Raw genomic sequence first — 17,075 nt, 5'->3', positions numbered from 1 at the left:
CTCCTTCCTCATTATTTGTGTTTCTCCTATAATCTTTTCACACCCTCTGGAGTCTACATGTCTGTGTTTGTGGCTCCAGTGACTGTGAGCTTGTCACAGCATGTCCTATGGAGACATCTCTTTATCCTCATATTGCTTGTTCAATGAGTGAATAGCTTTGAATGAATGAATCAGAAAGGACTACCATCTGCCAAGTAGTATTGTTTCCTCTTTGAAGTAGCACAATTATTTGCAAGGTTCCTAGATGATGAGTGAGTTTATGCATGGTCACAATGCTCTAATGGGTGGGGCCAGGATTTGGAAGTCTGGCAGGCAGTCTGGCTCCAGAACCCACTCCTGAAGCTCTGTCCCACCCTCTCTCAGAGACCATAAATCACACCTAGGAACCTGCCAAGGATGAAGGGCCAGCACAGACAGACAGCTGAAGTGGAAACCCTACAATTCCACATTCCCTCCTTTGCCCCCAACTGTTAAAGAGAGCACAAGGCTTCTGCTTGTGAACTGTGTCCAGGTTTGGCTGCAGGAAAAAGCCCAATTAAAGTAATAAAATAAATCTCCAGAAACTGATCCTAAAGAAACAGGGATCTATGAATTGCCTGACAGAAAATTCAAAATAATTGCCTTAAAGAAGTTCAACATGCTACATCAGAACATAGAAAGACACAAATTAAATCAAGAAAATGATTCATGAACAAAATCAGAATATCCAACAAGAAATATAAAAATGACCTCAAAAAATTCTTGTGTTGAACAATATAATAACTGAGTTGGACAATTCACAAGTGTGGTTGGACACCAGAGTTCATCAAGCAGAAGAAATAATCAGTGAACTTGAAGGTAAGTCATTTGAAATCCTTGAGTCACAGGAACAAAAAGAATAAAGAAAAATGAAGAAAGCATAAGGGATTTTTGCAACTTCATCAATCAGATCAATACACATATGGGAGTCCCAGAAAGAGAAAAGAGAGAGAAAGGGGAAGAGAGCTTCTTTGCAGAAATAATGACTGAAATCTTCCCAAATCTGAAGAAGGAAATGAACATCCAAATTCAAGAAGCTTAAAAGGCCCCAGCTAAACACGTTATAGTCAAACTGACAAAGGTCCCAGACGAGAGAGAATCTTGAAAGCAGCATGAAAGGGACCTATCAGATACAAGCGAAAACCTATAAAACTATCTGCAATTTCTCAGCAGGAGCATTACAGGCCTGCCAGAGGGGAGTGGGATGATATATTCAAAGTGCAGTCAGATTTTAAAAACCCTGCCAACCAAGCATACTATATCAAGCAGAACTGTCCTTCAAAAATGAAGGCTTGATAAAGACCTCCCCAGATAAACAAACCTGAGGAAGAGCATCACCAACAGAACTGCCTTACGAGAATTGTAAAAGAGTCCTTCATCTTGAAACACAAGGACACTAGAAAGCAAAATGAAAACGTGAAAATAGAAAGCTCTCTGGTAGGGTAAACATATAGACAAATACAGAATCCTGTGATAACGGTAACAAAAATCACTTAAAATTCTCGTATACCATTTAAAAAGTAAAAGCACAGAGGGTAACTATAACAATAAAACTATGTTAATAGATACAAAATATAAAAATATGTAATTTTGAAAGTGATAACATAAAGTGTGGGGTGGAAATGTAAGGGAGTAATGTTTTTGTATGCAATTGAAGTTAAGTTGTTATCCATTTAGAATAGATTGTTATCACCATAAGATGTTTTATGTAATCCCCACAGTAACTGAAAGGATCATACCTATGGGGATGAAAGCAAGACAGTGGATAGGACGTTTCCTCCTCTTGTCTCCCCATAGGAACAATAATTTGGCAGCCATCTACGGACAAAAGTGCCTTTTTGGGAGCTTCGAGATCCAAGTAGGCAGCTGTGAAACACTGGTGGAGCCCAAGACCGGGAGGGACTTTTCTTTGAGAAGGCAACCCCACAGCCAGGTCTCAGGCTTGCTGACCATATCCCTGGCTGCAGCCATGCTAAAAGCCTCGTTTCCTTGTTGAATTGGCTACAGCCCCATTTGGCTTTGGTCCTACCATCAGCACCAACCACCAAGAGACCCAGAGGGAGTTACACCTCTCTGTCTTAGGTAACAGGCCTGTCTGCCTTGGTCCTTGCTGTGGACCCTGAGGTGGCCTATAACCAAGCTACAGCTTCTCTCAGCCATGTTCCAGGAGCAGACAAGTTTCTACAGAGACCCAGTGGGAGACACACACATCCATGTCCCCAGAGGATGGCCCACGGACATCATTCCAAAAGTAGATCTTGAATCAGCCCTGTAACCTGGCTCCCATCCATCCAAGCCACACTCCAGTAGCAGTTATGCCTGTCCAGGGACCTGCTGGGAGACATGCCCATCTGTGCCCCTGGAGGCAGGTCCATTAACCTAGGTCCAACCATGGGTTCTGAAGCAGTCCTGTAACGTGGCTCCAGCCTCTCTCAGCAGCAGTGAGGGAGCAGACATGCCCACCCAGGGACCTGGTAGGAGGCACCCCATCTGTGCCTTCTAAGGAGGACCTGCAGACCTCAATCTGGCTGCAGATCTGAAGGAGCCCTGTGACTTATTTAGAACACCTCTAAGCTGTGGCACTGGGCTAGTCCTGCCACTCAGGGATCCACCTAGTGTCCTGGTGGGGCCATCCCAGGAATCTGACAAGAGATTTACCATTTAACCATCCACACACCTGGAAACAGGTCCACCTTCTGCAGACTCAAATGTGAACCCTGAAGTGGACCTTTGTCCCAGCCAGCCCTATTGACCAAGGTCCTGGATGCAGTCCTATCCACTGAGGGGTCAGATAGCATTCAGCTTGCCCAAGCCCCTAGTAACAGGCCCACAAATCATGGACACCACTGTGGACCCAGCCACAACCACGTATCCCATCTCCAGTAGGCTTGACTGTGACCTTGGAGGCAAACCCTTCAGACCACGGACCTGACAGGAGAAGGATTTTTACCAGTGGAACCCAGTCTGTAAGGCTTGAAGAAGTATTTGCTTCTTCACATGTACTAACAACAGTACAGAGCTACACAGATCATAAAGAATCAGGAAAATATGACACCATCAAAAGTAACAAAGTTCCAGTAACCTAACTCAAAGAAATGGAGATCTACAAACTGCCTGACAAAAAATTCAAAATAGTCATCTTAAAGAAGCTGAATAAGATGCAAGAGAACACAGACAACTAAACAAATGCAGGAGAATAATGAATGAACAAAATGAGGTGATTAATAGAGAAATAGAAATTATAAACAAGAATCAAACAGAAATCCTAGTATAATGACAACACCAAAAATTCGAGAGAGCTTCAACAGCAGATTTTATCATGCAGAAGAAAAAATAAGCAAACTCAAAAACATCATTTGAAATCATCCAGTTAGGAGATCAAAAAGAAAAAATAATGAAAAAGAGTGAAAAAGTGTATGAGATCTATGGGACACCACCATGGGAAGGAATACGCATACTAGGAAGTCCCAGAGGGAGAAGAGAGAGAGCGAGATGGGCAGAAAGCTTATTTAAAGAAATAATGACTGAAAAGTTCCTAAATCTTGGGAGGGATATAGATATTCAGGTTCTTGAAGCTCAAAGGACCCCACCAAGTTCAATATGATGAATATTACCTCAAGACACATTATAATCAAATTGTCATAAGTCAAAAACAAAGAGAGAATTTTGAAATCAGCAAGAGAGAAGTGACTCATCACATTTAAAGGGGTTGTAGTTTTCCCAGGAGAAACCTTGCAGGCCAGGAGGGAGTGGGGTGACCTATCCCAAGTGCTGAAAGAAAAACACTGCAAATCAAGAACACCTTATTCAGTAAAGCTGTCCTTCAGAAATGAAGATAAGAGGAAGACATTCCCAGACCAATAAAAGCTGAAGGAATTCATCAATACAAGACCTGCCTTACAAGACATTCTCAAGGGAGTTCTTCAAGTTGAATGAAAAAACACTAAGTAACAACATGAAAGCATATGAAAGTATAAATCTAACTGGTAAAGGTAACATATAGTTCAATTGAGAATATTCCAACACTGTAATGATGGTGCATAACACTTTTAACTATGGTATGAATGTTAAAAGCAAAAATATTAAAATAACTATAGCTACAGTAATTTGTTAGTGGATACACAATATAATAATATGTAAAATGTGACATCAATAGCATAAAATGTGAATGAGGGGAGAAATAAAAGTATTTGTATACTTTTGTATTGTACAAAAAAGATTTGTATGCAATTAAAGTCAAGTTGTTATCACTTTAAGTTGGACTTCTATAGGTAGGAGATATTTTACATAAGCCTCATGGAAACCACAAAGAAAAATTCTCTAGTAGACACACAATAGATAATGAGAAAAGAATCAAATCATAGAACTACAAAAAAATCAACAAATCACAAGAGACGACAGCGAGAGGAAGAAAGAAACTACAAAACCACCAGAAAATCCAAAAAACAGCAATAGTGGAGCTGGCCTGGTGGCGTAGTGGTTAAGTTCGTGTACTCTGCTTCTGGTGGCCCGGGATTAGCAGGTTCAGATCCTGGGCATGGACCTACACACTGCTCATCAAGCCACGCTGTGGCAGACATCCCACATAAAGTAGAGGAAGATGGCACGGATGTTAGCCCAGGGCCAATCTTCCTCAGTAAAAAAGAGGAGGATTGGCAGCAGGTGTCAACTCAGGGCTGATCTTCACACACACACACACACACACACACACACACACACACACACACACACACACACAAAAGGGCAATAGTAAGTCCTAACCCGCCAATAACTACTTTAATGGTAAATGGATTAAATTCTCCAATCAAAGACACAGGATGGCTGAACAGACAAAATAAACAAGATATAACATTGTGCTACATACGAAAGACTGATTTTAGCTTTTAGGACATACATAGAGTAATAATGAAGGAATTGAACTAAATAACATGCAAATGGTAACCAAAAGAGAGCAGGAGTGGCTATACTTATGTCAGACAAAATAATCTTTCAGTCAAAATCTGTTCACCAGAGACAAGGAGGTCACTATATATTGATACAGGGGCAGTTCATCAAGAGGACATAAAAACTGTAAATATACTGCACTCAACATCGGAGCACCTGACTATATAAAGTAAAAATTAACAGAAATGAGAGGAGAAATCGAGAGTAATAAAATAGTAGGAGGGGACTTCATTCCCCCACTATCAACAATGGATAGATCATTGAGACAGAAAATCAATGAGGACACAGCAGAAGTGAAAAAACACTATTGACCAAAAGGAACCACAAGTCTTGTCTAGAACATCCCACCCAAGAGCAGCACAATACACATTTTTCTTTTCCTTCCTTACACATGGATGATTCTCCAGGATAGACAAAATGTTGGGCCACAAAACAAATCTTAACAAATTTTAAAAAACTGAAATCATCCCAGCTATCTTTTCCAAACACAAAGGTGTGAAACGAGAAAACAATAACAGGAGGAAAACTGGAAAATTCACAAATATGTGGAAATTACACAACATACTTCTGAAGGATCAATAGTTTAAAGAAGATATCAAAAAATACCTTGAGTCAAAGAAAATGGAAACACAACATACAAAAACGTATGGGATGCAGCAAAAATAGTTCTAAGAGGGAAGTATAAAGTGACAAATGGCTACACTAAGAAAAAAGAAATCTCAAACAAACAACCTAGCTTTATGCCTCAAGAAGCTATAAAAACTAGAAAAAGGAGAACAAACGAACCCAAAGGTTAGCAGAAGGAAAGAAATAATAAAGATTAGAGCATAAATAAATGAAATAGAGCCTAGAAAGACAATAGAAAAGATCACCAAAAATACGAGTTGGTTTTTTGAAAAGATAAAATAGACAGACCTTTAGCTAGACTAACCAAGAAAAGAGACAAGAATCAAATAGGTAAAATTTAAACTAAAAAGGAGGCATTACAACTGATATCACAGAAATACACAGGATTATCAGAGGCTGCTATGAACAATTACATGCCAGCAAATTGGATAATTTAGAAAAAAAGGAACCTAAGCAGAATGTAAGCCCCAAGAGGGTGGAGATGGCTGTCTGTTTTGATCACTGCTGTATCCCTAGCACCCAACAGAGCACCTGGTATACAGCAGTCACTCAATAAAAATTTACTGAGTAAATGAATCAGTGAGTGAATGTGCCAGGCATTCAGTTCAGCACTTTACATGGATGATCTCATTGAGTCCTCACAACACTCTATGCTTTAGCCAGTGTTAATACCATTGATACTTCAGCTAGTATGTCTGACCCAATGGACACTCCCAAGGGCCTTGCTTTGAGCCTCAGGTCCAGCTACTCTAACACAGCACTGCCCAACTCCCTTGGTTTTCCCCAGGGTCCTCCCAAATGGACCTCTTGTACAACACATAGGCTATATTTTAAGTCAGGTCACCCCAAATATATCTCCCAATTTGGTGAAAATATGCCCATCCATTTTCCCATGATGCAGGAACAGAAGAAACTTAAATTTTTAGAAGGCTTTTGATTTTATTTTTATTATTCAAAAAAATCTCCATTTTTAAATCTAGCTTTCTGACTGTGCTTGTGCCGTCGACACTTTCACAATGATTTTCTGTTCCTCCTTTAGAAAAGCATACTTGATCCTGTCACAGACACATTTAGCAACCATGGAGGCACCACAGGCCCAGATGATATGTTTTTTTGTTTTAGACAATCTCATAAGAACTTTAGGTCTCACGGCATGAACTCCTTGAAGCTGACCTGGGCACACGCGACATGTGGATTCTGGTGTTGTCCCTCCCTTCTTGGTATAAAGATAGACAATTCTAATACCAGGGGCTCAGGACAGCCTGGCATTGCTGGAAGCTGTATTGTAAGATAGCCTACAACAGTATGTCAAGTGCTGGACCATTTTGAATGCCTCTAGACTCTATCCCCAGAAAAGGAAAAGGAAAAGAAACTTAATTGTATTTACAGAGATTAAAAAGAACTGTGTATTAAAAACATTAGCCCTAATCCTTTGTCATACATTTTCCAATACCTCCCATTATTTTCATTTGCCTTTTAGTTTTATTTACTGTATTTTTTTTTACTTGGATATGTTTTCCCTTTTTTGTAGCAAAATCTATCAGTCTTTCCTTTATGGTTTCTTTCTTTGCTATTATATATAGAAAACTTTTGTAGTTTAAGTAGGCAAATAATCATACATAATAACCACTTCTCTGTGGAATTGTCTGGAGTTGGAATAAAAAACCCTTGGCTTTCCAATGTGAAATCAGGGTGGTGGTGCACAGAATCCCTCCATTTCCACATAATGGCACCAGATTAGCTTTGCAACAGCTCCAGGGTGATCTAAACCTCTCAGGGCCCTGGGGTGTCGAAGTTCTTGTCCCTGGAAGAGAAGATGGAACCATCAGTTCTGTTTCTTCTCCAGCTTCTATAGACTTGGCTCTCTGCAAAGCATCCATCATCACAAACACGACTTCAGTTCCTTGGGCTCAATAACTTTGGGCATTACCTAGCACCTAGGCAATAAGGGAGTATGTTTGCATTACTATGTGTATATTCATACAACTTTCCTCATTAAGCTTCAGAGGACTGAACAACAACAACAATTAAATAGTTTCAAAACAGTCCTCTACAGTAGTTGAAAGTTATATAAGGAAGGAAAAGAAAAAAAAAACTCAACCAAATGTAATACTATATGTTAAAACATGGAATTTTCTATGCACGTGAGTGAGAATTGGTTAGGATGAAGAAATTTGCACCATAAAATGAGTTAACTGGTAATGAGTAATGAATTCTAAGTATTCATTGAATTCCAATGAATCCCAAGTAAAGGTCCCTGCTTCCAGTGCCTTGCAAGAAAACCTGGAGACATATAACCTTCCCTATGAGACGGTGGGAAACATAACACAGGCTCACTGTGAGACACTGGTCTCCCAAATACACAAGCAGACCAACATTGTTTTGGCTTTACATTGAGCGCACTGGTTGTCTGGAGACAGTTATATCTTACAGAAATAATAGCAAAGGTAGTGTTGTTCTCTGTGCTATATAATTATCAAAAGCAGCTTCAGAACTTGGAGCCTCCCTCTGTCTTATTTGAAGAAATAAAGTTACAGCAGCAACATGAGGGTTGTGTGATGACAGGGTGCAATGGTAATTAGTTGCTAATTAGAATTTTCTGAAATACTAGGGCGATCATCAGAGGAAAACCCTACTCAACGTCACATGTAAGTTAAAAATGCCCCCGGGTAGCTATTAACTTCTGAATATAGTAGCAGGTATAAGCACTTCAGTTGAGGTTAATCAACAGTTCTATTACCTACTTAGCTTTTAGAGGTTACAACTTGATAATTTTTATGGAACTACATCAGTCTAGGTTTATACCCAGGCTTATGAATTTATACATTTAAAAATATATTTTATTGCAAGGCTGCTGCTAAAGAAAATTGGCTTTAATAAACATCCTTTTGATATTGGACTCAGTCCTCTTTCTTTTTCCCTTGAGATTTTTTTTAGACTTTTCATCAGGGAGAGGTACTTAGGTAACTACCAACACGAAGACGTAAACAGATCTCAAAGACAAAGTCATGTTGACCTCATACGGACCTTTCCCTCATGGTGATCCGTGTCAGATCTTTTAAACAAGGAGTCAAAGGAAACTTGGCAAAATGATTCTTTTTAACCTCCAATTACAATTGAAAATCTCATTGGAACCACAAAAAAATTAGAGGAACAGTCCAGAACACAGCCAAAAATTGTAGTCTAGACTTTAACTAGCTACAGAATGCTGTAATTACTGTATCTTGATTTAAGATTTGTATTTAATAAGATACAACGCAGCTCCTATATATTCAGTCTATTTATTGATAAAAATAATACCCAATAGTTTCATCTATGGGGGAAAAGTTCATTTCCTTCACATTCAACACAGAAAATATTCAAACATGACAGAATCACATATGATATTTTAACAGATTTGTTTATCTGATCTTGCATGTATTTACCTATTTTTGGTCATTTGCACATAAGAACATAAATATTACCTTATTGTACCAACCCCAGTGTATTAGTTATTTATTGATGTTTAACGAATTGTCCCAAAGCTTAGTGGCTTATAATGATAAAAATGTATGATCTCTCAGTTTCTGTGGGTCAGGAATCTGGGGACAGCTTAGCTGGGTGCCTCTGGCTCCAGTTCTCTCATGGGGCTGCAGTTGAGCTGTCAGCCAGGTCTGCAGTCTTATCTAAAGACTGGCGTGGGGGGGATCCACTTCCAAGCTCATACACCTGGTTATTATCAGTCTCAGAAAGTCCGCTTCCAAGCTCATTTAGCTGGGCCTCTCTATAGGACTGACTCACAGCATGGTAGCTGGCTGCCCCAGAGTGAAAAATCCAAGAGAGAGCTAGAAAGAGGGCATCCAAGATGGAACCTGCAGTCTTTTTTTTTTTTTTTTTTTTTTTTTGCCAAGGAAGATTCACCCTGAGCTAATCTTCCTCTTTTTTCGCTTGAGGAAGATTGGCCCTGAGCTAACATCTGTGCCAATCTTCCTCTCTTTTGTATCTGGGATGCTGCCACAGCATAACTGACAAGTGGTGTAGGTCCACGCCTGGGATCCAAACCTGTGAACCCAGGCCACCAAAGCGGAGCACACTGAACTCAACCACTAGGCCATGGGGCTGGCCCCTGGAACGCCCAGTCTTTTATAACCGAATCTCAGAAGTGACGTTCCATGCTTCTGCCACATTCTTTTCTTTAGAAGTGAGTCACTAAATCCCCCACCTTGAAAGGGAGGGGATTATACAGGGGTGTGAATAGCAGGAGGCAGGAATGAGAGGGGGATTATCTTAGAGGCTCCTTCCCCAACCATAATCAGTCTATGATGACTTATAGAGAGGAAGCAGATAGTTGTTCTCTCTTACTTCTTGTCTGCCGACCATCTACTTGGGAAATGACTTCCTCCTCATTATCAGTCTGTGTGGTTCTGGGAGGCTGACTGCTCCCCCTCGCCCTGGCTCTTCGGGTTGGCAGCTGTGCTGTCCCTGGCCTGGCCAGTAATGATACTTCAACTTTCTGGCCACAGTGAGTGGTTCAGGGCTGGGCCATTCACTGTCCTTTTTCAGGAATTGACGTGGGTGCTGGGAAAAAAAGGGTCACAGGTGCTGTGCAACAGAGAAAACTGGAATTTTTTCCACCTTCCATACCCATATGTAAGCCTCCTTTACTCCCTGTGAAAAAACTCTTAGAATGAAACCAACACAGAATAACAGAGAGCTGAGAGGTGGAGAGCGAGGGAGCCACACCAAGCTCTCGTGACATCTCCTGCCTCTCCACACCCAGCTATGCCTGAAGTCAGGCTTACCTCTTTTTCAGTTGGTTTTGAATTGGGTTTTTGTCCCTTGCAACAAAAAATGGTCCTGATGTATAGAGATATTATGGATGCAGCCCCAAATATTCTGGCTTTCCTTAACAGAGCTAGCATATCAGTGCCTTTTAGGAATTATCTAAATATTTTGAGTATATTTACATTTTGCAACCTTAGCTTAACTCTTAGAAAACTAAGCTCCATGTGTTTCCTGTTCTGTGAGCTACATCCTTTTATTCACCTTTAATTTACTTTTCTCAAGATTCAGGAATATCTTCTTGTTCCATTTAAGCTCTCTCACAGCAGGGAGACACCCCTTCTCAATTATTTTCTCTCCAACTTGTAGCACAATATCTGGCCACATAGTAGATCCTCAATAACTGTGTAATGAATGAATGAGTAAAGAAACTTCTAAGTACACTTGAGATTATTTTTCCCTAAGTTCAATATTTTATTTTTGCCCCTATAAAGAACAATTCAATATTTTCTGCCTTCTCACATAGCCTCATACTAACATCAATTTATTCCCATATCCTTGGGCTTTTCATTGTGCCTTCCCTCCTGCAAATAAGTCATAAAAATACTAAACAAAGGTAGTCATAGGGGAATGCCCGTGTTCACGCTTCTTCCTCCAAGAAGTGCCCTTTTATCCTAAACCATTGTTTCTTGTCTCTAAGCAACTTCCCTGTGCATTGCACCAGTCTCCATCATACCAGGATAACTCCATTTTTAAAATGGCCTTTTGTGTGGAACTTTGTGAAAGGCTTTTTGGAAATCTAAATAGACACCATTGATGGGCTTTTGTCCATATGCATATATGCCTCCCAGAAGAGCTTTCATAGATTGATGAGGTCTGATTTCCTCTTATGGAAACCATACTCTCTCCTCCAGCTCCTTCCTTGCCTCCCCCAATCCTACTGGCATGCAATTGTTTTTCTGGGGAGAAGGGCTCAGCTCTTGTCTGTGGATCTGCTTTGATCGGATCCTTGTCAGGTATTGTAAATAATGTAGGGTTAAGATTGCCAAAGTCAAACTATCCTAAAGAGATGAATAACTATGGTTATCTTAGCACGTTGAGATGAGAAACGGAAATATAAACTCAAGTATGGTAAATATGGGCAGAAAAAAGGAAGTAAGGTTAGAAATATAGGAAGTTGGTGGTTGCCAATCAAAGCTTAGGAATGTCTTAGGTCCTTTAGGAATTTGACAATATTATCAATTTCCCTTTTCTTTAGATTCTGCCTTCTTTTGATTTCCTCAACTTTATGCTCTCATCCTACCTTGATAAATGTTCCTTCTCAGTCTTTCTCTGGATACACTTTTTGCCTCTTTAATGTGGTTGTTTTCCAGGTCCCATCCTTGGCTTTATTTTTGTTTCCCTCTATATCTTCTCCATTGTCAATTTCATATACTCCTACAGATTTAGGGAGTCTATTTATTCTATAGATGGATAGAATAAAAATGTAAATTTGGGGTGCATACTTGTTCTCTGAACTTCAGAGAGGTCTGTTCACCTGCCTATTGGACATTACCATGTTGATATCCCATAAACACTCCCATCATGAGTCCAAAATCAAATGCATCACCTCTATATAATTTAAGGCCTTTTTCATTATATATGACAAAAAACCATATTTCATGGACTCTAAGAAGAAGCTGAAAAGGACAGGGGTACAACTAAGCTCAGAAGCAACTGGAACCAGGACCTGGAAAACTCCATGATTTCTCCCTCCATATCACACCTCTACTTTCCTCTATATGTCTGTTTCTTTCCTCCCATTGTTATAGACTAACGTCTTCTGCTTCTCAGTCTACCTGGTGGGAAACAATGAAGATTTCTGTGTTCCTGCTTCAGTCACACAGAGTGACACTGGCTTGATTCTCTCTGGGTCCTAAATTCACAGTCCCAAGGAAGAAAGTCACGGGCCCAGCCATGGTCAAGTTGTCCACCTATAAATCAATCAGCTTTGGCCTCAGGTACAGGGTTACAGTGTAAGCAACTTGAAGTCCCATAGCTCACTGACGCTCTGCTCATTTTGCTTTAAACTTTTGTTCTCTGTGTGTTTCATTTTGGATAGTTTCTATTGCTACACATTCAACTTTACTATTCTTTTCTTCTATTGTGTCTAATCTGCTGTTAATCCCATCCAGTATATTTTTCACCATAGATATTGTATTTTTCATGTCCACAAGTTCAGTTTGTTTATTAATGTCTTCCATTTCTCTACTTAATATGATCAATCTTTCCTTTAGATTTTTAAAGAAATGGAATATAGTTATAATAACTGTTTAATGTCTTTATCTACTAATTCTATCTTTGTCTAATTTAATGTCTGTGTCATTTCTGGGTATGTTTCTATTGACTGATTTTTCTCCTCATTATTCATCGTATTTTCCTGCGTGTTTGCACACCTTGTCATTTTTCACTGGATACCAGACATTGTGAATTTTACCTTCTTAGGTGCTGGATATTTTTCTATTCCTATAAATATTTTCTTGAGCTTTATTCTGGGAAGCAGTTAAAAAAACTTGGAAACAGTGTCATCTTTTTGAAGCTTCTTTTAAGCTTTGATAGGCAGGATGAGAGTGGCCTTTATTCTAGAGCTAATTTTGCCACACTACTGACGCAATGTTCTTTAAATACTCTATCTGATGCCCTGTGAATTACTAGGTTTTTCATTCAAGGACTATTCCCTCTGCTCCTATCCCACGGTTCTTTCTTGAGCCTCGGGTAGCTCCCCCACCCTCAGGTGATCAGTACTCCCCTGAAGACTCTGGGGGCCTCTGTGGGTCTCTGGAGCTCTCTCCCTGTGCAGCGCTCCCCTCCCTGCTTCTCTTCCTGAGAACTGAAGATGCCATGGCCTCCCCGGACACTCAGGCTCCACATGGGCTCCCACTCTCTAAGCTGCACCCTGGAGACTCTCTCCAGGCAGTGAGCTAGGATGACCACAGGGCTCCCCTCATTGGTTTTCCCTCTCTCAGGGGTCACTGTCCTCACTGCCTGGTGTGCAGGGTCTGAAAACAAGAGTTTTCTACATTGTGCCTGTTTTTTAAGTTGTTTCTGATGGGAGGGTAAACCCAGTCATGTTACTCCATCTTGGCCAGAAGTGGAAGTACAATTCAATCTTTTGGAACTACTTGCCGTTTTCTTGTGTGTGTGTGTGTGTGTGAGGAAGATTAGCCCTGAGGTAACATCCAATGCTAATCTTCCTCTTTTTTTGCTGAGGAAGATTGGCCCTGGGCTAACATCGGTGCCCATCTTCCTCTACTTTATATGGGATGCCGCCACAGCATGGCTTTACAAGCGGTGCATCGGTGCGTGCCTGGGATCTGAACCTGTGAACCCCGCGCCACCGAAATAGAGTGTGCTCACTTAACCACTACGCCACCGGCCAGCCCCTATTTGCAGATTTTTAAAACTCTGGGCTCTTGCATGTCTCTGTGCTTTTATGTCAGTTCGAAACTTCCTTCCTTTCCACCCTGTCTGTCTGGCAAGGCTCGGTTCCAGCATCATCTCCTCCCAAACCTTCCCAGCACCCCCATGCCCCCAGCATCCCTCCTCTGTGCTCCATGGCATCATACACACACCATACGGGCTGGTGCCCCTCACTGAACTCTAAGCCCTGTGTGCACAGATCATAGCTTATTCATCTTTCTAGCTTCAAACTTAGCACAGATGAAACACAGCGGGTATTCAACATATGCTTGGTGAAACAAATGGAAACATTGCACATAATCACACTGCAACAGAGAACAATCTTCACTGTTGATTTCAGAGTATTTTACAAGCTGTTAACCTGCAAACACTGGCTGTAACTTAAACACTTCTATATTCTGAAGTTCTGATATTGCATTTCTTTGAATCAAGTATGTCATTAGCAGAATTCTCAGCCATTAGATGTGGTCGTTTAGTTAGAAGTGTGTCTGTCTGTAGCCTTCCTTTGAGGACGGTGGCAGACTGTTTGGCACAAGTCTGTGCATTTGGTTTGGTTGCTTATGTTGAGCATGAAATCTTGTCAGTGTGTCACAGATTTTGAAAAAGGGCTTGTGTCTTTACAGCTCACGATGAGAAGAATGTAACTGTAAACTACCAAGGAAATATTCTCATCCCTTCCCGACCAAAGACAAAGTCACACCGTCGTCTCCAGCGTGCATTATATCCTGTGTAAGCTCAATGGCCCGCTCAATGGAAACATGCTCAACTTCGACAGGAGCTGTGTCAAGAGTTAGATCTCTGCGATTCCATCCCAAGTCCTTCGTGGACTGCACATGTTCTCGTGTGCCTAAATGTGCCCCACCCCCTCCAGATCTCCAGAACACTGTGTAGTTTGAGCTTAAACCTACCTGAGGACTCAGTGCTTTCTTTTTGACCTAAATAATTAACTTTATAAAAAACTGACATAAATAGGACACCTTAACTGGAAAAGAAAGAAAATATGTGTGTGTATGAGCAAGTAAATAATAAAAATCCCCTACAATCACACCACTGAGAGTGTATTATATGTCACATATTATACACGAAGCGTATAATATGTATCTTACATTGTACCTGCTATTTTGTAAATTGTAATCTGCTTTTCTCCCCTCGGATTTTTCCAAGTTAGTATCTTTTCTAAATCCCCAAAGTAGGAAAATTTAAAATAAAATCTTTCACAAACTTTACTTTTTGTTATATTCTCCCTCTTTTTCTCTCTGGAGTATCTGCATTTTAATACAAAACTCTTGAAGACATAATGCCTACCCAAAGGAATTATTCTCAAGTGCTGCAATTTCAGGCATAGTGGGGATAAATATTTTGAGTGCTCTTATGTCGCTATACTCATTTCATTCCTGCATAAAGTTAGCTCTGCCAGATTATGCATAACACTAACAGTGTCACTAAACAGGAAGAGTAGGACTAGAAGAGACCATTTTAAAAACTCCAAATGTCATTTTCACTATGTCCTAAGAGACAGCTCCTTTTAGTAAGAGCAATGGTATCTGTGAAACTTTACTCCCTAAAGGACAGAAGAAAAATCAGCGGTTTGACATCGCCAACACTTTCCATCAACTTACTCAAGCCAACGATGACCAGTTTCATTGATTGCATTTATTTTCATTTAATTTACTTTTATATTTCTATCTTGAGTTGAGAAAGTCAACAACCAATTTCCTTTCTTCTTTTTTGGGAAAATATCATACTGTGAAATAGTCTAATCTAGGCTGATACAAAACTTAATGTTCAGGTCCCTTTAGAAGGATATACTAAGATTCATGATGGCAGGAATAGTGTCTACCTCTAGTGTCTAGCATGGTGCCTGGCAAAGAAGAAGTGCTCAATACACATTTATAGAATCTTATCAAGTGACAATTGTTTGGAAGTGATCAATTATAACTGAATGATAAAGAATAAACATTTGCATTTGATAACAAAGTACCATCTAAAAATTAATTTCTTTTTGTATCCCTAAGTTTTAGAATGACATTGATACACACACACACACACACACACACACACACACACACACACACACCAGGGTTTCTCAACCTTGATACTATTAACTTTCTTTGCTTACTGTGCACTGTAGGAGGTTTAGCAGCATCTCTGGACTCAACCCACTAAATGCCAGTAGCACCTCACTCTCCTCCAAGTTGTGACGATCAAAAATGTCTCCAGACACTGCCTGGTATTCCCTGGGTGAGGGGACTGTCCCCAGTTGAGAACAACACACACAAAGTTAAGACTCTTAAGAAACAATTACAGGGACTCTTACAAGAGATAGATCATATCATTCAAATGATAAATTACTAGTAACACATCAATTCAAAGGAGAGACTAATTTAAGAAGTAGGACTATGTACCTCAATTTCCAGAAAAATGGCTAGTTATCTTGACAATATTAACTGAGTTCTGGGGGAAAAAAATCATACCATGTAAAAAAAACACTCTTTGAAATAGTTCTGCATTAATTTTACACATACAGTTATTTATGTACTTGAACTTTAAGAAAAATATCATCTGATGTCAAATTGGCACCAATATCCTAGTGATTCAAAGAGATTACATGTAAATTCCTTCAAATTAAGATTCTATGATAATTAATGACATTCTTATTTTCTTCACCATGTTAAGTTAATTCTCAATGATACATGCGTGGATTATTCTGGTTCTGCCAATGACTAGTTGTATGATCTTGGGCAAGTTGTTTACCCACTCAGGGCCTCAGTTTCTTCACCTCAGAATGGAGATAATACTAATATCTACTCCTGAATGTGTTGTCAGACTTGAAAGAGTAACTACAAGTGAAGTGCTTAGAGCAGTGACTGAACACCCAATGGATGTCAACAGTTATTAACATCTGCCAATTTGCAACCAGTGTTTCACACCATCTGACCCATCCACTTCCTTCCCTGCCACACATCGTGTTTGGCTAATCCATTCCACGGACCTATACTAAGCCAAGTAAACTAACTTCAAGATTAGCTTAAATAAAATATAATTGGGTATTCACAGCTGCTTTACTATTCTATTTATACTATTATTCCTTCTGTTAATATGAATGGGAAACGAAGAATTCATGAGAAAAGAACAACAGTGGATTTCATAAATTCTCATTTTTTTCTCCCCAAGTTAAAAATCAATTTTAAATTCATTTTCTCAGGTAATGATTTTTTTCTGTGTGAATCAAAACAATAGTAGGAACAACAATAACAAGTATTTAC

General features: G+C 39.8%; 1 pseudogene; it reads right to left on the bottom strand.

The window, feature by feature from the left end:
• Positions 1 to 6,199: 6,199 nt before the first annotated feature.
• On the bottom strand, positions 6,200 to 6,913 carry LOC131417908 (large ribosomal subunit protein eL34-like; annotated as a pseudogene).
• Positions 6,914 to 17,075: the final 10,162 nt, after the last annotated feature.

This window comes from Diceros bicornis, chromosome 18 (assembly GCF_020826845.1).
Source record: "Diceros bicornis minor isolate mBicDic1 chromosome 18, mDicBic1.mat.cur, whole genome shotgun sequence".
Lineage (NCBI taxonomy): Eukaryota > Metazoa > Chordata > Mammalia > Perissodactyla > Rhinocerotidae > Diceros > Diceros bicornis.
This window is presented reverse-complemented; position numbering and strand designations above follow the sequence as displayed.